Source organism: Chiloscyllium punctatum, chromosome 48 (genome assembly GCF_047496795.1).
Source record: "Chiloscyllium punctatum isolate Juve2018m chromosome 48, sChiPun1.3, whole genome shotgun sequence".
In the NCBI taxonomy this organism is placed as follows: domain Eukaryota; kingdom Metazoa; phylum Chordata; class Chondrichthyes; order Orectolobiformes; family Hemiscylliidae; genus Chiloscyllium; species Chiloscyllium punctatum.
Window position 1 is genome coordinate 17,637,293 of NC_092786.1, and position 26,961 is coordinate 17,664,253.

Consider the following 26,961-nt stretch of genomic DNA (forward strand, 5'->3'; position numbering starts at 1 on the left):
TTGGCTGCTGTCTTTCTTACCTAATGATGTGGAGGTGCCAGTGTTGGTCTGGGGTGGACAAAGTCAAAAATCACATGACATCAGGTTACAGTCCAACAGGTTTACTTGAAATCACATGCTTTCAGAGCTTCACCTCATCGTCAGGTCAAGTGAGAAAGATGCACATAGAGCACAGAATTTATAGACAGAGAGGTCAAAAGATCATACAAATGGTGTGGGCGGACTGTCGAATAATATGTGGTGACCAAGGGTGTTAGACAGTGTGAGGGAAGTGTCAACAGCTGAATAACAAGCTGATCTATAATCTGATGAAATGAGGCAGAGAGATAATTACAAAAAAGTTAAAAATAAGTTGGTGCTGGAGACAAACCAACTGACTGGAATAACATGGAACAAGAACAGAAACTGCTGGAAAAAGCCAAGTAGGCCCGGCAGCAACTGCGAAGACAAACCAGAGAAAGAGTCCCCGGCCCTGAAACATTAACTCTGACCTATCTTCACAGATGCTGCCAGACCCGCTGAGCTCCCCCCTGCAACCCCTGCCCTTGTCCCTGATTTACAGTATCCGCAGTTCCTTCGGTTTTTATTTGACTGGAATAAGATGATGGGTGTAAGAGTCGCATGCTCAGGGTCTAACCAAAGTAATAAGTAATCCAAAACTGTACGAAATAATTATGGTAAAATAATTTATCAAGTGATGCTGTCAAAACCAGACAATAAAGAAGAGTTTACAGATACAGAACAATGTGGTGGAGTCACATGTAGCACCACATGAACCCAAGAGCACAGTTGGGGCCATCTTAATGGGCACAGAGCTTGGCTAGCAGTTTCTGCTCGGTGATTCTGCATTGTTGTGTATTTGGAAGGCCGCCTTATAGGACATTTACTCAAACATCAGAAGCTGCATGTTCTTGACCCACTGAAGTTCTCCCCAACTTCGAGGGAACATTCCTGTCTGGCAATTGTTTCATGGTGTCCATTCATCCGTTGTCATTGCATCCGCATGGTCTCGCCAATATACCATACCTGCAGTGTACAAGATAGACAACATGTAACCTGACCAATGTGGTCTATCTCATACGCTGCAGGCAGGGATGCCCTGAGGCATGGCACTCTTATGCCTATCATGTTATTCCAGTCAAATAAAACCCAAAAGAACTGTGGATACTGTAATTCAGGGGCAAGGGCAGAGATGGGGGGGGGGGGGGGAGGGTGGAGATGGTTTGCGGGGGGGGCAGCTCAGCAGGTCTGGCGGCATCTGTGAAGATAAATCAGAGTTAACATTTCAGGGCTGGTGACCCTTTCTCTGGTTTGTCTTCACAGATGCTGCCAGACCTGCTGGGCTTTTCCAGCAACTTCTGTTTTTGTTTCATCTTATTCCAGTCTCCAGCATCAATTTATTTTTAATCTTTTTGTAATTATCTCTCCGCCTCATTTAATCAGATTATAGATCAGCCCTTTGCTTGTTATTCAGCTGTTGACAATTTACTCACACTGTCTAACACCCTTGGTCACCTGCAGAGGCATATTATTCGACAGTCCACCCACACCATTTGATCTCACTGTCCATATATTCTGTTTTCTGTGTGCTTCCCTTTCACCTTACCTGACAAAGGGGCTATGCTCCAAAAGCTTGTGATTTCAAATAAATCTGTTGGACTAACCTTGTGTTGTGTGATTTCTGACTTTTCTCTGGCATTATAACAGCAACAACGCATCGACAAAGCTTCATTGGCTGTATCTTTGAGATATCATGAGGATATGAAAGGTGATATATAAATGCAAGTCTCTTATTTTATCCTGAAATCTTGTGTGTGGGACTGAAAATATTTTGAGATGGGTAAACCAACCTGAACTAATCAAAACCCTTCGATGCTCCATTCTCACTGGGCAAGAGTGGTTAAAATCCTTGCCCCATTTCAGATATAGACACAAGTCTTAACATTGTTGAAGATTGTTGAGAGAATCTGAAGTGGACAGAGGGCTCCGCAATTGCTTCAGAATCAGAATGAACAGTGAAAAGACAGTGAGACATCACTTCACCCCCTGAGATTTGTGACAGCCAAGGTATCTCTGCAATCTAGTCTGCCAGTGGGGAAGCTGTATTCATAGGAAGCGTATGTAGCCAAGTTGGGACTGCAGCACTGTATAGTCCCAATTCTCTAACCCTGAGAATGCCAGATCTCGAACCTCTGTGACAAAATGCTCCTGATGAATGAAACTGATACAGGTTATACAATAAATGTGTGGTACTAATCCTCTATTGTTCAGCTGAAAGAATAAACTGATTATACCTTCCAGAAAAAACTTCTCAAATTATTAAGCTCCTAACTGAGAGAAGCATTTGGGCTTGCAATTTGCGCTATCTCCAACTTAACATCCGACAATACAATCAGCCTCAGCTGGGAGCACACTCCTAAATTTCAAGAACTGCATGACATTCATCCTTTCCCTATTTGATGAGGGAATTCAGACACAGACGCACCCACTGAGGAACTCGAGGGCAAAATGAATTAAATTTTAATTAAACCCACAGCAACATCCTGCCTGAGTCAGTCTGTCGAAGCCACTACACCACACCAGCTGCTCTGCTGCTGTCACTCAAGGAGATCAGTTAAAAAAAGGATGGGTGCAGAGACCAATTTTATAAAGAGCTGTAGGCACCAGATTGCGCGCGCGCACACACACACACACACACACACACACACACACACACACACACACACACACACACACACACACACACACACCAACCAGCCATGGATACAAATATTAGAGCTCTCCACTTAACAGAGCAATGGTAGCATTTTGGCTACACAGACTGCGGAGGTTCAAGCAGAAGGGCCAACCATTACCCTGTCACGGGCAATCAGTAATGGGCAATTAATGCTGGCCTGGTCAAGGTCAGCCTCATCTCATTATTGAATGATTAAACAAGGATTCAGGTCCACAATTACTCCACCAATGCTCCCAGGGAGCACTGCTCCTTCTTATTCTTTCTCTTCAAAATTTCCTTTTTCTCTGCTTCCACAATGCTCAGGTCCATAGATCCATGCAGGTACTTGCTTCGATGTTTCTGCCAAGACTTGTTTGGCACAGTGGCTCAGTGGTTAGCTCTGCTGCCTCACAGAGCCAGGGACCCAGGTTCGATTCCCACCTCAGGGGACTGTCTCTGTGGAGTTTGCACATTCTCCCCCTGTCTGCGTGGGTTTCCTCCCACAATCCAAAGATGTGCAGGTTAAGTGAATTGGCCATGCTAAATTGCCCATAATGTTAGGTGCATTAGTCAGGTGTAAATAGAGGGGAGGGGAAGGGGTCTGGGTGCGTTACTCTTCAGAGGGTCGGTGTTGACTTGTTGGGCCGAAGGACCTGTTTCCATACTGTAAGGAATCTAATCTAAACACTTAGCAAATAAAACACTTAGCAAGTAAAACACTTAGCAAATGTCCACCGTAAGTGTTTCAAGTGGTGTGTTTCAGCAGACGCAAAGATCACACTACTACAGCAAGTCAGCTAGTATATTAATATATGACTGTATTTGTTTGAAAAAAAACCACAAAACATTGCATGCACGATCATTTGCTGTTACATGTTCTGCAAGTTACTCAACATATGGTCACAAAGAAAATAATCATTCATTAATAAAACGTTATGTAACTTATGTGATTCATGACTTTATTTTGCCGACAATATTTTTAGCTTTTTCTTGGTTAGTAAGGTGATCAAGGGTTTCAGAGAAAAGACAGGAGACTAGGGTTGAGAAAGATGTCAGCCATGATCAAATGGCGGAGCAGACTCGATGGGCCAAATAGCCTAATTCTGCTCTTTTACCTTATGGTCTTATTGTGTTAATTCTGGTCAGTCCCACTTTTGTCAGTCTCTAAGGGTACTTTGCATCCATTGTCTTTAATTGGGCAAGTCTACAGATAGCTTGCATGTTAATTGTTGTTGGCTACTCTTTTGGCATTTGCTTGATCCTAGGGTGATATTCCTCCTCTGAGGTGTATCATTCTGTGATGAGTGCTGTTGTCATGGTAACTGTTGCTGCTGATCTTTTTTTGTTGCTTGGGAACAGTGGAACTCTGTAATGGGGGCTTAATCTTCTTACTCAGATTGTTGCTTTCCTCAGACTTGACTCAATTCCTTGATATCTTGTATAAAAGAGATTCTGCATCTCTTTTCTCATCTCCTTTGTAAGAATGACTCTCTTGTCTTTTTACAAGATGCCATCATAGATAATTGTCTCTGTCAGGCCAATACTCTCTTACAGCAACAGGGGTGACCTTGATGTTTTCAGGCTACCCTCTCATCATTATTTCCTGTAGCACTTGAGAAGTCACACCTTCTTGTATAGTTCACTTGATTTAAACAAGACATTTGTCTCTTGGAGTCTGTAGGGTTGATGAACTCTGGAGAATTTTGAGCTGTTTCCTCCCATTGAATCTGGAAAATGTAACTTTCTGCCTTATCTCCATCAACTGACTTGATAGGCAGTACTACTCTTGACAGCATATCGACAATGTGCATCTGTTTCATTTGCTTATATGTCATGTGCAGATTATATCTTTGCAAATAAGGCAACACTCTTTGCCTTTGAGCAGTCTGAAACAATTTGAAGAACATGTTTTGAAGTGGCTTTCTCTTTGTCAAATAACCATCGGTTGACATGCTCATAAGGAAAGACAATAGACAGCTTTCCTTACTTATTGAAACAGCATCATTCAATGTAGGTTCATGCCCAGGATGCAAATGTAACTGATTATCCTTGCTACATAAGGATGACTCCATGTCCTGTTTTGTTGGTAAAATGTAGCATTGACATTGTAGCACTCACTGGTATAATCATCATCCATTAGTTTGACTGGAGTGATAGTTGTTTCTTATTCTGTGCTCCACTGCCTCTCCACATCCTTCGCAGTACTTACACAGTGGTCCACATTCTGATGCTAAATCAGTCAAGAATTTTGCTAAATTGTTCATGAATGCAACAAATAGTTGCATGGCTTTGCACAGTTGGTCACTCCATCTCCGATACAGCTATCATCTTGTCAGGATTCATGTACAGTCCTTTTGCTGTCACAACGTGATCTAAATACTTGAATTCTGTCATCCACAATTACATCTTTCTCTTGTTCAGATTCAGATTCATGTTTCCCTTGTTACTTCTCTCTACCTGTTGCATTAGGTTCTGATGGTAGTCTGTGTTGGCTCCTTTTTTTGTGTCTCCATATCCTTAGGATCTAGAATGATTTCAACTTTGGGAAGAGCACTCACTATCCCACTCTGTCTCCATTGATACTCTCCCAAAGCAGTCATCAGGGGCAACCATTTGCATCTCATGTAGATTGTAATTAGAAAACTGCTGCTTTCATCTGAAACTGCCAGTAACCGTCCTTCACATCAAAGACAGTAAGGCATTTTTCTTTAGATGCTGGCATGGGGTAGTGACACCTCTTCAGAGAGAGATTGAAATCCATCAGTGTAAACTCGCAGTTTTTCCAGTTTTTTTTCCCAATGCAAACATGCTGCTTATCCACTCTCTAGATTACTTCCTCTTTTCCAGCTCTCCCATCTTGTCTTTCAGACTGGAACTGAAGTCCAGGTAAGAAGGCTCCTCAGCAGATATTGAGCAGGTCTCAGTCTCTCATCTACAGTACTTTGACATAATAAAAACCAGCGAGATATCCACAACCTGCGAAAACTACACTGTAATCTTTAATGATCTGTTTGACAGTCAATGGCTTAGTGACCTTAAGACACTGCAAATCTTTTAATTTAGGGCTACAAGTTGATGTTTCAGACTTGCTTCAGCTGAGCTGAGTGGATTTTGTTTAACAAATGCGAGGTGGTATTCTAGATCTTCGTTCTTCCCATTGAATTGGGCTCTCAGCTTCAATTGTCTTCTTGAGATGAGTATCATTCCAGCACCTCACCCCAACCTTATCTCTGCAGACTTTCATTCTCAAGTCACTATCTTGAGTGACTTTGCATGGGTCTGCAACATCAACAAGCTTTTGCACCAAGCATCAGTAACTATTTAACACTTCCTGCTCTCCTTCTGCAATGACCATTCTAACAATCACAATCCACTAATCACTTTTAAACCTGACTAAGGCAGCCTGTTTCATGGTGTACTGTGATTCATCAGAATCATCAGTTGATTAGATTAGATTCCCTAGAGTGTGGAAACAGGCCCTTCAGCCCAACCAGTCCACACAGACCCTCCGAAGAGCATCCCACCCAGACCCATTTCCCCTCTCACTAAAGCACCTAACAGTATAGGCAATTTAGCATAGCCAATTCACCTTCCCTGCGCATCTTTGGACTGTGGGAGGAAACCGGAGCATCCAGAGGAAACCCACGCAGACACAGGGAGAATGTGCAAACTCCACACAGACAGTCACCCAAGGCTGGAATCGAATCTGGGACCCTGGTGATGTGAGCCACTGTGGGGCCCCAGAGAGAGTTAATATCTCTATAGCGGTTGCCTATGTAGACTTGTTTTGCTACTTTGTAGCTTACCTGCAATGTCACTTATAGAGTCATAGAGATGTACAGCATGGAAACAGACCCTTCGGTCCAACCCGTCCATGCCAACCAGATATCCCAACCCAATCTAGTCCCACCTGCCAGCACCCGGCCCATATCCGTCCAAACCCTTCCTATTCATATACCCATCCAAATGCCCTTTAAATGTTGCAATTGTACCAGCCTCCACCACATCCTCTGGCGGCTCATTCCATAAACGTACCACCCTCAGTGTGAAAAAGTTGCCCCTTATGTCTCTTTTATATCTTTCCCCTCTCATCCTAAACCTATGCCCTCTAGTTCTGGACTCCCCCGCCCCAGTGAAAAGACTTTGTCTATTTATCCTATCCATGCCCTCATAATTTTGTAAACCTCTATAAAGTCACCCCTCAGCCTCCGGCGCTGCAGGGAAAGCAGCTCCATCCTGTTCAGCCTCTCCCTATAGCTCAAATCCTCCAACCCCGGCAACATCTTTGTAAACCTGAACCCTTTCAAGTTTCACAACAACCTTCCGATAGGAAGGAGACCAGAATTGCATGCAATATTCCAACAGTGGCCTAACCAATGTCCTGTACAGCTGCAACATGACCTCCCAACTCCGTACTCAATACTCTGACCAATAAAGGAAAGCATATCAAATGCCTTCTTCACTATCCTATTTATCTGCGACTCTACTTTCAAGGAGCTATGAGCCTGCACTCCAAGGTCTCTTTGTTCAGCAACACACCCTAGGACCTTACCATTAAGTGTATAAGTCCTGCTAAGATTTGCTTTCCCAAAATGAAGCAACTTGCAATTATCTGAATTAAACTCCATCTGCCACTTCTCAGCCCATTGGCCCATCTGATCCAGATCCTGTTGTAATCTGAGGTAACCCTCTTTGCTGTCCACTACACCTCCAATTTTGGTGTCATCTGCAAACTTACTAACTGTACCTTTTATGCTCGCATCCAAATCATTTGTGTAAATGACAAAAAGTACAGGATCCAGCACCGATCCTTGTGGCACTCCACTGATCACAGGCCTCCAGTCTGAAAAACAACCCTCCACCACCACCCTCTGTCTTCTACCTTTGAGCCAGTTCTGTTTCCAACTGGCTAGTTTTCCCTGTCTTCCGTGAAATCTAACCTTGCTAATCAGTCTCCCATGGGGAACCTTGTCGAACGCCTTATTGAAGTCCATATAGATTACATCTACTGCTCTGCCCTCATCAATCCTCTTTGTTACTTCCTCAAAAAACTGAATCAAGTTGGTGATTGACAATCTCAGAACCTCTGCATATGGGCATTTAAACGGGCATTGGATAGGCATATGGAGGATAGTGGGCTAGTGTAGGTTAGGTGGGCTTGGATCAGCGCAACATCAAGGGCCAAAGGGCCTGTACTGCGCTCTATTCTTCTATGTTCTATGCCGGTTGCTCTTCCCTTCTCTCAGCTGATGTGCTCTCATGACAGAATTCTTTATATCTATGACAAGCATATTTCCAATGAAATTATTTTTCAGTTGGCTAAAAGCACAGAATTTAGCAAGATATCACGTACTGATCAATGTTTTCCTCTTTCTTTGATATCTGATTTTGAACAGATACCATTCATAAGTGACATTGATATGCTTCAAAATGTGTCTTCAAAGCCTATAAAATCTATTAATGGGGTCTGTCTTTTGTCTGCTCTTTAGTGAGATCTAGATTGTAATAAAACATTCTTTCCCCAGCACAGGTTTGCTACTCTTACTTGCTCTGGTTTTGGAAATTAATTTTGTTGCTATTTCAAATTTTTGTCCCTAAGGTGAAAGAAAATCCAATTCTGTCTCATATCTCTTTTCATTTCCATAACAGCAGGGTGTGGAAAATTCACAGCTACCTTGACTCATCCAGTAATTCAATTATCCAAACTGAATTTTATTTTTTAACTTCCTCTTTATTGTTTCTTTCTTGAGTTGGCTCTCCTACATCTCTAAAAATCCCCTTGCTTTAAGCAATGCGTTTTTAATGAATGGTCATTACCAATTGCACACAAAGACAAAGCAGAGTCATTTTGGACTTGAAACATTAACTCTGTTTCTCTCTCCACAAATGCTGCCAGAATTGCTGAGTTTCTCCAGCAATTTTTACTTTAATGTTTAATCAAGTTGAATTCATAGTACTGCTCTGTGCCACTTAATCTGTGTGAGTAACAAACTAATTTAATAACCGATATGAGGAAATAGTTTATGAACTTGGTTCCAATAGTTCATTGCACAACAACTTGTTTTAATGCATGATGCAGGTTGATCAACCTCAACTGTCAGCGATTCAATTCACAACAAGTAATTAACACTGGAGTTTTCACTCCTGTCACAGATCGTGATTATTCAAGGCATTCTGTGTCCTAAACTATCCGTAGCTCTAAGCTCACTAATAACGACCAGGGGATTGGGTTCGCTCAGTTGTTGGTTGTGAAGCAATGTGATGCTGGTGGGGTAGATTCAATTCTCATCATTGGCTGAGATTACCATGAAGGACTCTCCTTCTGAACCTTGCCTGAGCTATGCTGGCCCTCAGGTTAAATCACCACCAGTCATCTCTGTCTAATGAGAGAACAGCTCTATGGTCTGGTAAGACTATGGTGACACAACAGTTGGCGTGGAATGGCTGAATGACGTATTGTTTTACACATTTTCATCAATGATTTACAACTTGTACCGCTTATCCCACAAATCACACTATGAGTAAACATACAAGCTATGATCTCAACGTAAACTATTCCGTGTGGCTGAAAATATAACTGATATTTTCAAAACATGGTACAAAGAATTTGTAGCAGGAAACGTAAGGTGCTTCAGCCCAAGAATTCATTGTTCATTTTTATGCTCCACATGATCTCCCCTCCTTTATCTCATCTAATCTGTTAAGTATCTCCAATTCCTTCCTCCCTTACATACTGACCTATCTTGTTCTTAAATGCACCTAAGCTCAATGCCTGAAAACACGCTATTAGTTTGAGGACAGAGGACAAAAAAACCTGTCCTTTCACTTCCGTTTATATATTTTAAGCTTTGTCGGGGAAACATAATCAGGGCAAAATGAAACAAGAGGATGAGAGACAAATTGCCTCAGCACATCGCAGTCTTAAGTTCTCTTGTTACAGCCACACTGACGCCACTGTCTGGCCAGTCTGAAGAACTGGCTGTGGCTTCTAGTTAGTCTTACAAATCAAATTGGGAAAACAAGGCACTATAGAACAATGATTTCTTTGAAAATATCTGACAATTGGTCACAACGACGAGCAAAAGAAAATGCTGGAGTTTGGGTTTTCTTTTCCTGAACAGTTTCTGAAATCAAAATTCTGTGGAATGAGAGAAAGAAAATAAAAACACATAGCTGATTTTCCTCTAAGACTTGCAAATTTAGCAGTTCGGGGTACTTACATTTAACGGGCGGTTTTCCACTGCAATTCTAACAGGGGTTGTGCATCAGTGTTATCCAACTTCACTTGGAGCAGTTGCAGACCCATACCGTATAATAGTGGGTTATTAATGAAAGCAGCCTGATCATATCCACATGCTGACAGGATGACAGAAAGCCTGCTCATCAATCGTTAGCAGTTGCTGGAATCCTGCTCTCACCATGGTTACGGCACCTTACTACAACAGTAGGTGATCCAATCTATCGCCATGGTACCCAAAAAGGTTCCAGCAAAGGCTGATCTGTCTCAGCCTTGACAATGAACCAACACTTAAGCCCGTTTTAACACCGACAACATGCCCGGTCACAGCGGACAGTTCAGGGAGTGCACTCTTACCGAAAGCTGGCGGGGCTGGAGCTGGGCTTGAACTGTCTGATGAATACGAGCTGCCACTAAGAGCAAGGACTGAGAAAGGGGTGTACCCAGGAACAGAGGAAATTACTGACTGGGGGTCTTGCTTTATAGTCTGCCAGCGGTTTTCCATTGGTGAATCCCAGAGGAACATTAATGGGTCTGGTGCTATTGTAAATTACAGATGCTCTGACACTACGATCCTTGCTGCAAGGACAATTTTATTCAATGTCTTCGCAAAACACAAATGCACACACATATTCACTCGATATTATTCCTTCCATCAGTGAGCTCTTAATTCATTTACACAGCACTGATGCATTTGCAAGGTATAAAACAATGAATCTTGCAATTCATCATCAGGGCTGTTTTAAACATCAGGATCTCTCACTCAGGTTGGCTAACATGTATTTTACTCTTGTTGCTTCCTAGCAATACAATAAATCTTAAAACCTTGTCTGCAATCTTGAAATCAATCCCTCATTAAATTATGCTACAGTCGGTGGTCTATTGCTACTGCCATAAACCATAGACCATTAAGGTATCGGCATTACACAGCCTGATGTCAATTACTGAATGCATTAAGCTTGATATTCTGAAAGATACGCTTTCCTTTCACATTTACACCCCTCAGACAATTAGTGGACATATCCCGGGCTTGCAGTAACCTTCCAATGCAAAACCTTGTGTAAGTCCTCACTAACAGAGTGAAGGAGTGGAGCTGATGCAATATTAGTTGGTTTCTCCAACAAATATTAGAAATGAACAACTTCAGTAGAAAACTGTATCAAATGTGAACATTGTGCCCAACTCAACTGCAATTAGGACCATTATGTTCACATATCAACTAGAATGGGGAACAAAGGGATGGCAGACCAACTAAACACAATAAAAACTGAAAGAACTGCGTACGCTGCAAATCAGAAACAAAAACAGAAATTGCTGGAAAAGCTCAGCAGGTCTGGCTGCAACTTTGGAGAAAAATCAGAGGTTTCGGGTCCAGTGACTCTTCCTCAGAATGTAAAAGGGAGGAATGGAAGGAAATCAGTAGGGAAATGATGTTGGGGGAATTGATGAGATGAAAGTCTGACAAGTCGCACTGGGCCTGATTATCTGCATTCCAGAATACTTAGGAAGCAGCCCTAGAAATAGTGAATACAATGATGATCATCTTCCAAGACTTTATAGACTCTGAAGTGGTTCCTATATTTTGGAGGGTAGCTGATGTAACCTCACTATTTAAAAAGGAGGTAGAGAGAAAACAGGGAATTATAAATGGTTAGCCTGATATCATTAATGGGGAAAATGCTACCGTTTATCAAAAATGTAATGGCACAGCACGTGGAAAACAGTGACAAGATCAGACAGAGCCAGCTTGGGAGTTACAGCATAGAAATCATGCTTGACTAATCTACCAGAAATTTTGAGTTGAAAAAGGAAGCTGGAGGATGTGTTTTACTTGGACTTTTACAAGGCTTTCGATAAGGTTGCACACAAAAGATTACCATGTAAAATTTAAGCACTTGGTATTGGGGTAGTGGACTGACATAGAGAGAGAATTGGTTAGCAGACAGAAAACAAAGAGTAGGAATAAATAGCTCTTTAACTGAGTGAACAGGAAGTGTTCGGTGAGTTACTGCAGGGATCAATTCTCGGACCCCAATATATATTTACAATATATAATCATGAGTTAGATGAGGGAACTTCCATGTAATATGTCAAATTTTGCAGAAATCAAAAAGCTGGCTGGGAGGGTGAACTGTGAGGAGGAAGCAGAAATACACCAGTGTGATTTGGATAAGTTGAGTGACAGGGCAAGTATATGGCCGATGTAGTATAAAGAAGATAAATGGGAGGTTATTCACTTTGGTAGAAAAATCATGAAAGCAGGTTATTATCTGAATAGTGGTGGATGGGGAAAGAGGGTGGGGCTGCAGTGGGACCTGGGTGCCCTTGTACACCAGTCACTGAAAGTGCAGCAGGTGGTCAAGAAGGCAAATGGTGGCTTCCATACCGAGAGGATCCGAGTACAGGAGCAGGGATGTCTTGCTGCAATTGTACAGGGCCCTGGTGAGACCACATGTGGAGTACTGTGTGCAATTTTAGTCTCCCTGTCTGCAGAAGAATATTCTAGCAATGGACAAAATGCAGTGAAAGTTTACCAGCCTGATTGCTGGGATGGCAGGACTGAAAAGAGACTGGATCAGTGAGGAGTATATTCAATGGAGTTTAGAAAAATAAGGGGGAATCTCATAGAAATCTAGAAGATTCTAACAGGACTAAACAGTGTATATGCATGAAATAATTTTCTGATGACTGGAGAGTCCAGAACCAGGGGGTCACACAGTGTAAATGTATGGGACAGGCCATTTAAGACTGAGATAAGGAGAAATTTTGTCGCCCAGTGAATGGTGAGCCTGTGGAATTCTCTGCCACAGAAAGTAGTTAAAGCCAAAACACTGAATATTTTCAAGAAGGAGTTAGATATAGTTCTTAGGACTGAAGGGATCACAGGGTATAGGGAGAAAGCAGGAACAGGGGACAGAGGCGGATGATCAGCCATGAGCATATTGAATGACAGAGCAGGCTCGAAGGGCTGAATGGCCTCCTCCTAATCCTGTTTTCTGTGTTTCTGTGTATTATGGATCATTCATAGATTATTCAACTCACTGCTTCCACATCATTATGCAAACGCTGGAAGTTCTTTGACAAATAAGTGGATGAAAGAACCAAAGTAAGAATTCACATTGATAGATCGCCTTTCACATTCTTAGGGTGTCCCAAGGCACCTTCCAGCCAATTGAGTGCCTTTCAAATGTAGCCACTGTTCATCAAAATGTAGCAGCCAATCTGTGCACAGCATGTCCCTGAAAACCGGCAACTGATAGGGAGCAGACCAGTCCTTTTAATGACGACGGCTGAGTGATAAATTGTGGCCAGGAGTTTGGGAAAAGCTCTTCAAATAGCACTGTGAGATTCTTTACAGCATATGAGAATGCAAAGAGAGACCCTGGCTTAATGGTTCATTTGAAAATCAGCGCCTTTAAAAATGCTCACTCTTTGTGCACCATTGGAATATCAGCCTTGATTTAATAATGCAAGGTTTGAGAAAGTTTGTAGCTAAGGTTGAGGTTTAGGGTGTAGGTTTGCTCACTGAGCTGTAGGTTTGATATCCAGACGTTTCATTACCTGGCTAGGTAACATCATCAGTGGCGACCTCCAAGTGAAGCGAAGCTGTTGTCTCCTGTTTTCTATTTATATCTTTCTCCTGGATGGGGTTCCTGGGGTTTGTGGTGATGTCATTTCCTGTTCATTTTCAGAGGGGTTGATAGATGGCATCTAGATCTATTTAATAATCAAATCTCGGAAAGAGTCTTAACCCCACACCTTTCTGAATCAGAGGTCAAACAGCTCCCTATTAAGTAACCACATTAGACTGCAGGCACATTTTATACAATTAACAAATGATGTGGAAGGGAGCAGTACAGAAGGAGACTTTTCAGCCTGTTGCATCTCTGTAAAAACAGCTCAACTAGTCCTAATCCCTTGTCCTTTCCCCAGAGTTCTGTCATAGACTTATAGAATCACAGAGATGTACAGCACGGAAACAGACCCTTCGGTCCAACTCGTCCATGCTGACCAGGTATCCCAACCCAATCGAGTCCCACCTGCCAGCACCCGGCCCATATCCCTCCAAACCCTTCCTATTCATATACCCATCCAGATGCCTTTTAAATGTTGCAATTGTACCAGCCTCCACCAGTTTATACTGAGAAGAGGAGGAATTTCTTCTCTCAGAGGAGAATGAATCTGTAGAATTCTTTACTGCAGAGGGCCGCAAAGGCTGGGTCATTAAGTATATTCAAGGCTGGGGTAAATTTTTAATCAATACTAAATAAAGGGTTTTGGGGAAAAGGCTGTCATTTGTTTTCTTCAGATAATCATCAAATCCCTTTTGGAAACTACCAGTGGCACCACCTCTGCCACACTCTCAAGCAGAGCACTCTTGACCCTAACTCCATGCTTTGTGAGAGACATCTTCCTCATGTCACATTCGGTTCCTTTGTCATTTTCCTTATATCCTTTACCTTAACATGTGTAAACCAATGGGAACAGTTTCCCTCTAACTACTTTGTCTAGACTCCTCATGGTTTAAACACAGTCACATTATTCTCAGGTGCCACCACTGCCAGCATGTGGCATCCTGGTTTGGATCATTCTGTCACCAATCATCCTTTCTCTTGAATCCAGGGTCTCTCTAATTATCAGTGGTGGAGAACTGATTGCTAGTGAGTCTAGCCAGCAGAGGCATTTGGTTTACTTAACAAGACAGTTTTACAGCAGTAGATACTGTTTGCAATAAGTTGCTCGGTATAATTACTAAGGACTCCTTGGAGCTGTGCAGAATATATCTACTTCCTTTGAGTACTCCACGCAGAGGCTGTGTGTCTGGGTGGAGCATAATGTGACAGGAGCATTAATTCCTCTTGAACTATGACGTTCTACAATAACATGTCTGTCAAATTACCTCTAAAGCTTCTCAATGGAAAGCAACCTCAATTTCTCCCATCTATCCACAGAACTGGAATCTTTCCTGTCTAGAACCAGTTTTGTGAGTACTTTCTACACCCCTAATACTGCCATGTCCTTTATAAATTGTGGAGTCAAGAGTTGGACACAATATTCAAATTGAAACTGAACCAGAGTTTCAATAAATTTCACTGAAATTTGATGCTTTTGTATTCTTCACCTTTATTGATGAACCCCAGATACTCTGCCTTTTTAACCACTTTCTGAAACTGCCCTGTCCCCTTCAATAATCTGTATTCAGTTACTTTTAGATTCCTCTGTTCCTGCACCCTTTTAGAATGCTACTAAGGTTTGTGTCGTCCACACATGTTGAAATTGTGCCCTTCACACTCAGTCTAGATTTTCACTCTATCAAGAAAACCAATGGTCCTGGCTTTAAACGTTGGGGAACCCTATTGTATACCTTCTTCAAGTCCTAAACATCTGATTGCATTTAGCATATAATCTACTTTCCAAAACCTCGATCCTTTAACTCTGGTGACCCTTAATCCCAAAGTTCCCACCAGTAGTCCATTGACTGCCTTAGTCCCACTCTCTTAATCTCTCTAAGTTAAAAATGTCAAGATCCATCCCTTTAACCTTTACCACGAGCCCCTTCATGATTTGCTGCCCATTTTCTGTCATTCTTTCTAAAGTGGATTGGATTATTTGCTTGTATTTAAAAACATTGCACAAAGGTAAGCTGCTTGAAAGCCCAGTAATTTCTAGGCAGGCAAACACATTGAGAACAGACAATTCAGATTGCAACATGTGAATCCTCTGTTAGATCATCCAACAATTATGATTCTCACACTGATACTTAAATTAAATGAGCTCAATTAAGGTTGGAATGGGGTTACAGTATAGAGTACAGGGAAGATTAGATAATGTACAGCAATTATAATAATAAGATGATTACCTAGCAAACGTTGAGAGTTTGAGAATGTATAGGCAACTGTTGCATTTTCTTTTCAACAAAGGTAGCCAAAAAATATTGTTCTACCTAGGCATATTGAGTTTTCTTTCCCAATTCCACCCTGCCCATATTTACTCTTACTTAGAATAGAGAGGACAAACAATGGCTCTTGCCCCAGGATTGGGCGGAATTCACTCTGACACTCTTAATCAAATTCACTGAAATCGAAGTGCCAGCAAGGTCCTAATGAAAGGCTTATGCTCGAAACGTTGATTCTACTGCCCCTCGGATGTTGCCTGACCTGCTGTGTTTTTCCAGCACCACACTCTCAACTCTGATCTCCAGCATCTGCAGTCCTCACTTTCTACTGCATCTCAATGAACTACCCAGCACCTCAGACAGCATGCCATCAAGCCCATCCAAAAGTTACTCAGCTCTCTGGTCTGCCTTCCTCCTAGCTTTGAACTATGTACTCACCCCCAAGTCCAAGATGGAGAATGGGAAAAACAATTGTGGCTGTAACAGCTGCACATGTTTTGAGGTATTTTCGGTGTTGGAGGTGATTTCCTCGAATTCCAGGAGCAGCAATTATTGTTTTATAAGCTTTTGGGACTTTGAGGGAAAAAGACCAAAACAGCAGCACTTTAAAAAGGAGGAAGACAAACAAAGGCAGAGACCACATGATCAGAGATTGAAATCTACAGTGCTGTCTGACACAGCAGTGAATCTGCACAGTTCCTGCCTTTGCTGTTTGAGTTCAAGTATCTCTGGACACTGGAGTGTGTCTAGGAAATATTAACGAACAGGGAAATTCATAACTGACCTTGAGGAACCTGTGTGGGAGAGCTCACAGCACAGGAACAGGTAAGTGCATAGGAAAGGTCCTGGGGAGTGTTGCTGAACAGAGGGACCTTGAAATGCAGGTTAATAGTTCCTTGAAATTGGAGTCGCAGGTTGATACAATAGTGAAGAAGACATTTGGTATGCTTCCCTTTGTTTGTCAGAGCATTGAGTATAGGAGTTTAGAGGTCATGTGGCAGATGTACAGGACATTGGTTAGTTCATTTTTGGAATATTGTATGCAATTCTGGTCTCCCTCCTACTGGAAGGGTGTTGTGAAACTTGAAAGGGTTCAGAAAAGATTTGCAAAGATGTTGCCAGGGTTGGAGGGCTTGAGCTATAGGGAAAGGCTGAATAGGCTGAGGCTGTTTTCCCTGGAGCGTCGGAGGCCAAGGGGTGACCTTATAGAGGTTTATAAAATCATGAGGGGCAGGGATAGGGTAAATAGTGTCCAGAATTAGAGGGCATAGGTTTAGGGTGAGAGGGGAAAAATTTATATGTGATCTAAGGGGCAGCATTTTCAAACAAAGGGTGGTACGTGTATGGAATGAGCTGCCAGAGGAAGTGGTGGAGGCTAGTATAATTATAACATTTAAAAGGCATCTGGATAGGTATATGAATAGGAAGGGTTTAGAGAGATATGGGCCAAGTGCTGGCAAATCAGACTAGATTGGATTGAGATATCTGGTCGGCAAGGACACGTTAGACTGAAGGGTCTGTTTCTGTCCTGTACATCTCTATGAATCTATGAGTCAACTGTCGCATGGTTTGTCTCTTCACAAACAAGGCAAAGATAATTTTGCCTGCATTTGGCTCAGCCAGCACTGACAATGCATAACATTAATCCCCCACACTTATTTTCTGTACCTAATGTAGTCCTACATGTATAATGTATTATAAGTATGTATTCCTCTATGTATCCCTACATCAGCAAATACAGGTAATTGGGCATATCCTTCAATCTAGAAGCTCAAAGACAGCAGATAACTGGGAATACCACCACCTGCAAGTTCCCCTGCAAGCCACACACCATCCTGACTTGGAAATGTAATGCTGTTCCTTCAATGTCATTGGATAAAAATCCTGTGAGTCTTTCTTAAACAACACCATAGCAATATCTTTGCCATGTGGTCTGCAACAAATCACCCAGGCTTGTCACTACTAACTTCTCAAAGAAGGTAAAAGTTGGCTTAGCCAGCAACAGCCATATCCTACGGATGAAGGTAGACTTTAAAAAGCTGTTTCATCATTATCTTTGTGCATTCTTACATGTACGCACAGGAAGAACATGATATGACACAATACTTGGGATAAACCTAATATTCTTTTACTCTTTCCTGACATTACTCACTGCTGCTTAATTTCACTTTGTTCTTTTCTTCTACTGTATTCCTTTGCTACTCTAATTTTTTTTCCATTTCTTAGTGACTATGTGGCATTGTTTGATCCCTCATTGTGTCTTTGTCTATGTTTAGCTATTCTGTTTGCTGTGCCCCTTTGTACTTTGTCTTTTCTCATAGAGTGATAGAGATGTACAGCACAGAAACAGACCCTTTGGTCCAATTCATCCATGCCAACCAGATATCCTAACCACATTTGCCAGCATTTGGCCCATAACCCTCTAAACCCTTCCTATTCATATATTCATCCAGATTCCTTTTAAATGTTGCAATTGTACCAGTCTCCACCATTTCCTCTGGCAGCTCATTCCTTACACACACCACCCTTTGCATGAAAATGTTGCCCCTTAGGTCCCTTTTATATCTTTCCTCTCTCACCCTAAACCTAGCCCTCTAGTTCTGGACTCCCCCACCCCAGGGAAAAGACCTTGTCTATTTACCCTATCCATGCCCCTCATAATTTTGTAAACCTCTATAAGGTCACCCCTCAGCCTCCGACGCTCCAGGGAAAACAGCCCCAGCCAACTCAGCCTCTCCCTATAGCTCAAACCCTCCAACCCTGACAACATCCATATAAATCTTTTCTGAACCCTTTCAAGTTACACAACATCCTTCCTATAGGAGGGAACATGTACATAATATTCCAAAGTGGCCTAGCCAACATGTTGTACAGTTGCAACATGACTTCCAAACTCCTATACTCAATGCTCTGACCAATAAAGGAAAGCATACCAAACACCTTCGTCACTATCCTACCTACCTGAGACTCCACTTTCAAGGAACTATGGGCCTGCTCTCCGTGAGGTCTTTGTTCAGTAACACTCCTTCGCACCTTACCATTAAGTGTGTAAGTCCTGCCCTGATTTGCTTTTCCAAAATGCAGCACCTCACCTTTATCTAAATTAAACTCTCTCTGCCACTCCTTGGCCCATTGGCTAATCTGATCAAGATCCTGTTGTATTCCAAGGTAACCTTCTTCGCTGTCCACTATACCTCCATTAGGGATAGTCAACATGGCTTTGTGCGTGGGAAATCATGTTTCACTTATGTGATTGAGTTTTTTAATGAAATAATGAAGAAGTTTGATGAGGGCAGAGTGGTTGACGTGATCCTCATGGACTCCAGTAAGGCGTTTGATAAGGTTCCTCGTGGTAGACAGGTTAGCAAGGTTAGATCTCATGGAATACAGGGAGAACTAGCCATTTGGATACAGAACGGGCATGAAGGTAGAAGTTAGAGGGTGACAGTGGAGGGTTGCTTTTCAGACTGCAGACTTGTGATCAGTGGTGTGCCACAAGGATCGGTGCTGGGTCTGCTGCTTCTCATCATTTGTATAAATGATTTGGATGTGAGCAAAGGAGGTATAGTTAGTAAGCTTGCAGAAAGCACCAACTCTTTTCGGTTAAATCCTAATCATTATGGGTTAAACTCTTGAACACCAAACTCTAGGTTGGTGCTCTCTGTACCGACCACATCGCTGGGTCTGGAGTCACATGTAGTCCAGGATGGCAGTTTCCTTCCCTGAAGGGCATGAGTAAATCAAATGGGTTTTTCCAAACAATTGATTCATGGTCACCATTAGTCTCTTAATTCCTAACTTTGTTTTTAATTGAATTCAAATCGCACCATCTGCCATGGCAGGACTTGAACCCGGGCCCAGGGTACATTGCCTGGGAAAAAATCAGTCCAGCAATAATACCACTGAGCCATCACCTCCCCACTGAGATCTTGTATTCTCTCCCAATTGCTACAACAAACCCTGACAACATTTCAAAGTGGAGAATAGGAGTTTTCCTCTCATGCCCTGGCCAATATTTATCCCTGAACGAGTATCACAAGAACAGATCACGATCCATTGCTGCATTTGTCTTTGTGGGAGCTTGCTGTGTCCAAACTGGCAGCCGCATTTCCTGCGTTACAACTGTGAGTATACTTCATAAGGATTTTACTGGCTGCAAATTAATCTCTGGTGCTTGTAAAAGATGCTGTATCAATACTGGCCTTCCTTTCTTTGCATTAAAAATCACACAATACCAGATTATAGTCCAATAGGTTTAATTTGAAGCAAACTAGCTTTCAGAGTGCCACTCCTTACTCCGAAAGCCAGTGCTTCCAATTAAACCTGTTGGACTATAACCTGGTATTGTGTGATTTTTAACTTTATACACCCCAGTCCAACACCAACATCCCCACATCATTTCTTTGCAGTGGTATTGTGTTCATTTATTCCCATGCAGTTATTCAGTCACCTGGACTGTTTGTGTCTAGTTATTGTTCCTCCTTTTTCTGCTATCTCAGGAGACGCAGCAGTACTTCCATAATTCAGCATACTCACACATGTGCCTTATACTCGACATTAAACTAACAAGGAGAAAGACAGTATCAGACAAGGTTAATCCTCAAACAGAACATAATCTTACATCTCGCTATCTGTTTAATTATTTGTGTTCATTTATTGCTCCAGTATTATTTTGCTGTCTCTTTTCTTGTGTGTTTATCTGTTGTTCCTTTGTTATATTGCTTTGTTTCTTAATCTTATTCCTGCCTACACGATGGGGAAATCATGAGATCATTGATAATGGCATAACCTCTTTATCTCCCTTCCCCAAAGCTGAATGCGAAATGCTAACCAAACTTCCAAAAACCCCACCCATCCAGGAAGTAAAAATGTTTGCCTTACTTTAATAACTCAGGAAACCCAACTGGAAAGGACAATCCTGGGGCTGCTTTATACAGGGCTCAGGTGATGAGTTCCAGCTAGGTAGGGCATTGTCTGTTACCAAGGGAACTCATTCTCAACAAGCTCCACGAGGAAATTAATTAATGATTCTCCATGGGTCTTGTAGGGTTTATTACATCTGTCCCCTTCCAGGTCTGAGGGTTTCCCCTCACTCCTGTGGTAATAGGGATTTTGCATTCCCTCACCCATGGTCCCAGTCTTGTCACTTTCTGGGTCTGGTCAGGGGTTGTATAATAAACTGGTGCATGTCTCTTTCCTGAAGCTTATCCCCAGTAGTGACCTCCAACTGACTTTCTGCCCCCTCTGTTTCCACCTCCGAGTCCGGGTCCTCCTAGTCCTCAGGACTGGCTCTCCAGCTTTTCGTGGGCAGTGCGCCATGTGTTAGATGGTGTGAAGCATGGTGATGGTGGCATGTCCATAGAAATAATTATTTCTGAGGATGATTTCCACTGAGATAGATGTGTGTGCTTTTTGTGGTCTTCTCCCTGGTTTTAACCATGTATACCAGACCCATTTTCTTAAGGGTAACTCCCAGAATCCATGAAGACCATTACTGAGGTTCCTTACGGGAATGGTATCTCCTGGTTTAAAATCTCTGGCTGGCCTATGTCTATTGGGGCCCCTTTTCTGGGTTTGTTGTTTTAATTCAACTGTCTCATCCAATGTCAGGCTAAGCCTAGGCCGAAAGCATCAGCCCATCAATCATTCCACCAGGATTACTCCCGTCATTACATGCGGCATTGTCCTATTGTTGAACAGGAAAGGTGTAAGCTCAGTTTCCAAAGACCCTGTAGTTTGTTTTCACACAATTCTTCTGAATACCTGGACTGGCAGTTCGGTCAGACCATGAGGATGGGTGGTAGGGTGCCCTGTGTATGTGTCTTACCCTGTCTGCCTTCATAAATATTTAGATCAGATTCCCTACAGTGTGAAAACTAGCCCTTCGGCCCAACCAGTCCTCGCTGACCCTCCAAAGAGTAACCCATTTCCCTCTGACTAATGCACCTAATACTATGGGCAATTTAGCATGGCCAATTCACCTAACATGCACATCTTTGGACTGTGGGAGGAAACCCACACAGACACAGGGACAATGGGCAAACTCCACACAGACAGTCGCCCGAGGCTGGAATTGAACCTGGGACACTGACGCTGTGAGACAGCAGTGCTAACCACTGAGCCACCATGCTGAAACTCTTCCCTCCCCCAGCCGGGAAATGGGATCCTGTTGTCTGTTATAAGGATCTCGGGTATACTGTGTGTACTAAATGATTGGTGGAGATTTCCTGTGGTGTTGTAAGAAGTAGTAGAGACCACTAGGTTTGTGTTGATCCCTCTTGAATGGGCATCGATAAGGATTATGAATGTAATCCTGTGAAATCTGCATGTGCCCACACCCAACGTATGCCCACCCATTCCCAAGAGTGTACTGAGGCTGCTGGTGAGGCCTTCGAGTTTTCCTGGCAAGTTTTGCACCACTTGACCAGGTTTTCCATATCTGTGTCCCTGCCAGGCCACCAAACATGGCTCCTTGTCAGCACTTCCATTTTAGAAATTCCTGGGTGACCATTGTGTAATTTTTGGGAGTATCAGTTGCTGGCCTGGACATGGGACAACCACTCAGGCACTCCACAAGATAATGTCATCTTCTATGTTCAACCCCCAATATTTTGAGAGATAGGGTTTTGTACAACTTCATTGTGGTCCACTATTCAGGCCGGTACGATTTAGCTTCACCAATGTAGAGTCTTTTTGAGTCCAAGCCTGGATTTGATTGGCAGATACTGGTGGAGAGTCTTTGAAGCTCAAAGTCATGAAGACTTCATCCACGTTCAAAGGTGAAGGTAGGCTGGTAAGTAGCAGCTCAAGACATCCACATTGGTTACATGTCTCCCTGGATGATATTCCAAGGTACATTCCTAAGCACCTCCTAGCAGTGCCTGGCCTTGGATCTGAGCTGTTGCAATGGCAGGAATCACCTTGCCTTCTTTGAAGATGTTCAGCAGTGGTTTGTGATCAGTTGCTGACCATGGACATACTGGGGAGCTTCGTCACCTTGAATACCATGGTCAAACCTTCTTTCTCGATGTGGACATACTTCCTTTCTAGCTCTGCCAGGGTTCGTGATGCATACAGGATTGGATGTTCTGTCACATCATCCAAATAACACTACCCCTATCCCATAAAGGGTTACAACGAGTGACCTCAGGAGGTCAATATTTAGCTTCAGGTGTCATTGTTTTACATTTGCAATGGCTTTCTGTTGTGTGATTTGCCATAACCCTTTCTGATTCTTTTTTCAGTCGGGCATTGGGGGTGAGGTGTGTGTGTGTGTGTGTGTACGTGTGTGTTGGTGGGGGGGGGGGGAGGAGGGAGGGTGTAAGGGAGGGGTAGAGTGCCAGCAGATTTTCCAGGTTGGGTATGAATTTCCCCCAGTAATTTATGAGACAGAGAGAACACCCCAAGTCCACTGTGTTCCTTGGAAGCCCTTTTTATGGCTGTCAGCTTCGCTTCAGAAAGATGTAATCTGTCCTTGTCAACCCTGTACCCGAGGGCATTTTACCTCATTTACCAGGAACACACATTTTTCCCTTTTTAGTTGGATACCAGTCACAGAAAAATGCCACAAAACCTCCTCACACTCTCCACCTGTTTCCTTTGCAGTAGCTCCTGAGATTAAAGCACCACCCAGATAGACTGCTACTCTGGCTGTTCGCCATTCCCCTTTGAAAGATGGCACCAACCAAATATACCCCAAAGGCCAAGTGAGGGTACTCATTCAGTCTTTTGTGAGGATTTAAAATGATGCACTTCCTGGATGACACCCCACACTCCAGTTAGAGGTACGTGTTGCTCATATCCAATTGGTAAAGTATGTGACCTGCAACCAGCTTTCCACACAGGTCTTCTTATATGTGGTATCAGGCTGTGTGTCTAAGTGGCAAAGCTCTGATGACCATCACCTTATACTCCCCACAGAGGCGGACTGGGTTGTCAGGTTTTAAAACTGGGACTACTGGCCTGGCCCACTCAGCAAATTGTATGATGCCAAGTTCCTCTAAACACTCCAAGTTAGCCTCTACATTGACACCTGGGGTATAGTGAACCAGTTGTGTCTTGAGGTATTTAGGTCAGGTGCCTTGGTCCATATAGATTTTGACCCTTGAACCTCTCATCTTCCCAAGGTCCTTGTGGAAAACTTTGGGATACTACCCTATGACTTCATTTCCATTGCCGTACAGTCACAGAGACGTACAACACAGAAACAACTTGTTCGGCCCAAGTCATCCATGCCGACCAGATATGCTAAATTAATCTAGTCCCATTTGCCAGCACTTGGCCCATATCCCTCTAAACTCTTCCTATTCATGTATCCATCCAGATGTCTTTTAAATGTTGTAATTGTACTAGCCTCCACCATTTCCTCTGGCAGCTCATTCCATACACACACCACCTTCTGTGTGAAAATATGTTCCTTAGGCCCCTTTCATATCTTTCCCCTCTCACCCAAACCTGTGCCCTCGAGCTCAGGACACCCCCAACCCAGGAAAACGACATTGTCAATTTACCGAATCAATGCCCCTCATGATTTTATGAAACTCGATGAGGTCACTCCTCAGCCAGTGCCCATTTTAAAGATCTGTTGCCAATCCAGGTAGATTTTCCTTACACAGTCCCTTTGCAAAAGGTTGGGACCTGGCCCTAGTACCAACATTAAGGGGACTCAAACTGTCTGTTGCCCCTGGGTAACTGGGGTTACAGTGGTCCCAATAAACATCAGGTTTCCCAGTGAATGTGGCCAATATAGCCTTCATGTCACACAGGCTTAACAAGATGTCCCATCACAGATTCCTAAAGGTTTCCTCTCCAACAGTAGATACAGCTGTACCACTGTCTATCTCCATGTCTAGGGTTAGCCATTTCCCTGAAGTTTTATCTTAGTTGGAGCTGTATTGGGAGCAGTGATGTAATTGCGCTGTATCAATTCCTCACCCTCGGGCTGATTTATTTGCAAAGCCTTGTCTTGAGGTGACCTTGCCCTTCGGCCTGGGCAGTATGCATTTCACCTGTTTTGGTAGTCTTGTCCAGGGCGAACCTGATAACTGCAAACACAGTCTGGGCATTCTTGCTCCTCACTGTATGTGGAGAAACTTCCTGTCCTGTCCTGGGATGCTGTGTCCTCTGACTCCAGCTGTCTTTCCCTGGCAACCAACGGAGGTCACCCAAGGCTGAGGACGATGCTGCCCATGAATCCCCGAAGCCCCTGAGCCCCTTTTGCCACAGTTTCACGGGAAACGGTGAGTTCCACATTCAGATCTGGTTCTGTCAGGAGCCTCCTTTGGATCGTAGCATTAAGTGATTCCTTAGCAGTTCCTGAAGTGCTCACAATTTCCACGAGAATTCAGCAACTGATTCCCCAGGAAGCTGTGTTAAACTTGTACTACTGTTTTTTAAAATTTTAATCAGATATTTTATAACACACAGGTCACACTTGAACCCAGGCCTCCTAGCCTGAGGCAGGGACACTACCACCGCACCAAAAGATCCCCTCTAGGTCCTCTTTTTATTATATCCTGAAGTTCTGACCCACATAAGTAAGCAACTTACCCGCCACCAAATCACCACAACTTGTTTAGCTATTGACTACCACCAGTAATCACCCGAACCAGAGGACACAGTTTAAAAATAAGGGGTAGGCCATTCAGAACAGAGTTGAGGAGAAACCTCTTCACCCAGAGAGTGGTGGGTGTGTGGAATGCTCTGCCCCAGAGGGCTGTGGGGGCCAAGTCTCTGGATACTTTCAAGAAAGAGTTGAATAGAGCTCTTAAGGATAGTTGAATCAAGGGTTATGGGGAAAAGACAGGAACCGGATACTGTTTGAGGATGATCAGCCATGATCATAATAAATGGTGGTGCTGGTGAAGGGCAGTGCTTGTCACTGGCCACTCAGGTGTTTTTCATATATTCCTGGTGGTGGCAATTGAATAAAGATTCGTGCACTTTGTGTCTTTCACTGTGTCTCACACCTGCACACACACACCATGGGTGCTGGGGAAAAAATAAGCACTACCTCAGTTAGGCGGTAGTGTGGGGATAAAAAGAGGAAAAAAAAGAAGAACAGAAAAAAAAAGAAAAAAAAATAAACACCACCAAAAAAAGAAAAATAAAAGAAAAAAAAAGAAATGGTGGTGCTGGCTCGAAGGGCAGAATGGCCTACTCCTGAACCTATTGTCTATTGTCCATTGTGTAGCCAATTAAAAATCAACAAGCAAAGACGCTTATGGGCAAAGCAAACCATCAAAGTGAAGGAGGGTTTGTGAGAGAAGGAGGGGGCTAAATCAAAATGCAGTCAGAGGGGGAAAAATAGCACCAAGGGCATCGAGAGCATTGGTGGACACAGTGTGCTCTGTCCCCAAGGACACCTGGGCTCGAACGTAACCTTGGAGGAGGGGCAGCTTGTACCTTTTTATAGCCAGCATGCCCAGGCCCAGGAGCAGACCCACAAGGAGATCCTCTGATCTGCCCGCACCCCTCCACACCCAACTATCAGGAGTGTAGGGCTGAAGTGCAACTAAAAACACAGCACAATATTTCTCAAATAACTAAAAAGTGCGTGCAAACACTCACAACCTACACAAATATGGTTCACAGACTCCACAGTACCACAAAGTAAACAGTGGGGCTGGGAGTCTGTAAACAACTGCAGATTAAGTGACTGTTGTGTGCAACATCCTCTACCCCAGGTCCCCAAGGGAAAGAGAGAGGGCTCCCATGTAAAGAGCCCTCCACTGTGGATCTCTGCTGCCCAGAGGCGAAACAAAAGGCCCAATGACAGACATGAGAGTCAAGGTGGATGGTGTGCAGCAACAGCCCGTACTAAATCTGCCTGGTTGTGACACCAAAAGACACACTCAGCTTACTGAAGAGGCACATCAGGTTGTGGTCTCCTGAGGGAGGTTCAGAACACTTTAGTTTTTAACTGATATTTCTAAACAACCTGGTCAGAGATATTGTTACACACCTCTACAGCGGATGGGATTTGAAGCCAGGTCTCTTGGTCGAGTAGTCGGGACACAACCACAGCACCACAAGAGTCCCACTGGGTCTGCTTTATAAAGGATTTAGGTGATGAGTTCAGCATTGCCTGTTACCAAGGGAACTTATACTCAA

At 43.2% G+C, this 26,961-nt stretch overlaps 1 protein-coding gene across 5 annotated transcripts in view; it reads right to left on the reverse strand.

Annotated features, from left to right (window-relative positions):
• Positions 1-26,961, reverse strand: part of sema4ba (sema domain, immunoglobulin domain (Ig), transmembrane domain (TM) and short cytoplasmic domain, (semaphorin) 4Ba) — a 475,024-nt gene that overhangs the window by 243,197 nt on the left and 204,866 nt on the right. Inside the window, exon 1 of one of the 5 annotated variants that reach the window (XM_072564769.1) lies at positions 10,311-10,391. The exons of 3 other annotated variants lie outside the window; for them this stretch is intronic. The gene's annotated coding sequence lies outside the window, so the exon portion shown is untranslated. Of the gene's footprint in view, positions 1-9,936; positions 10,286-10,310; positions 10,392-26,961 lie in introns of those variants that run through there. One more of the 5 variants, XM_072564768.1, reaches the window with a different exon arrangement.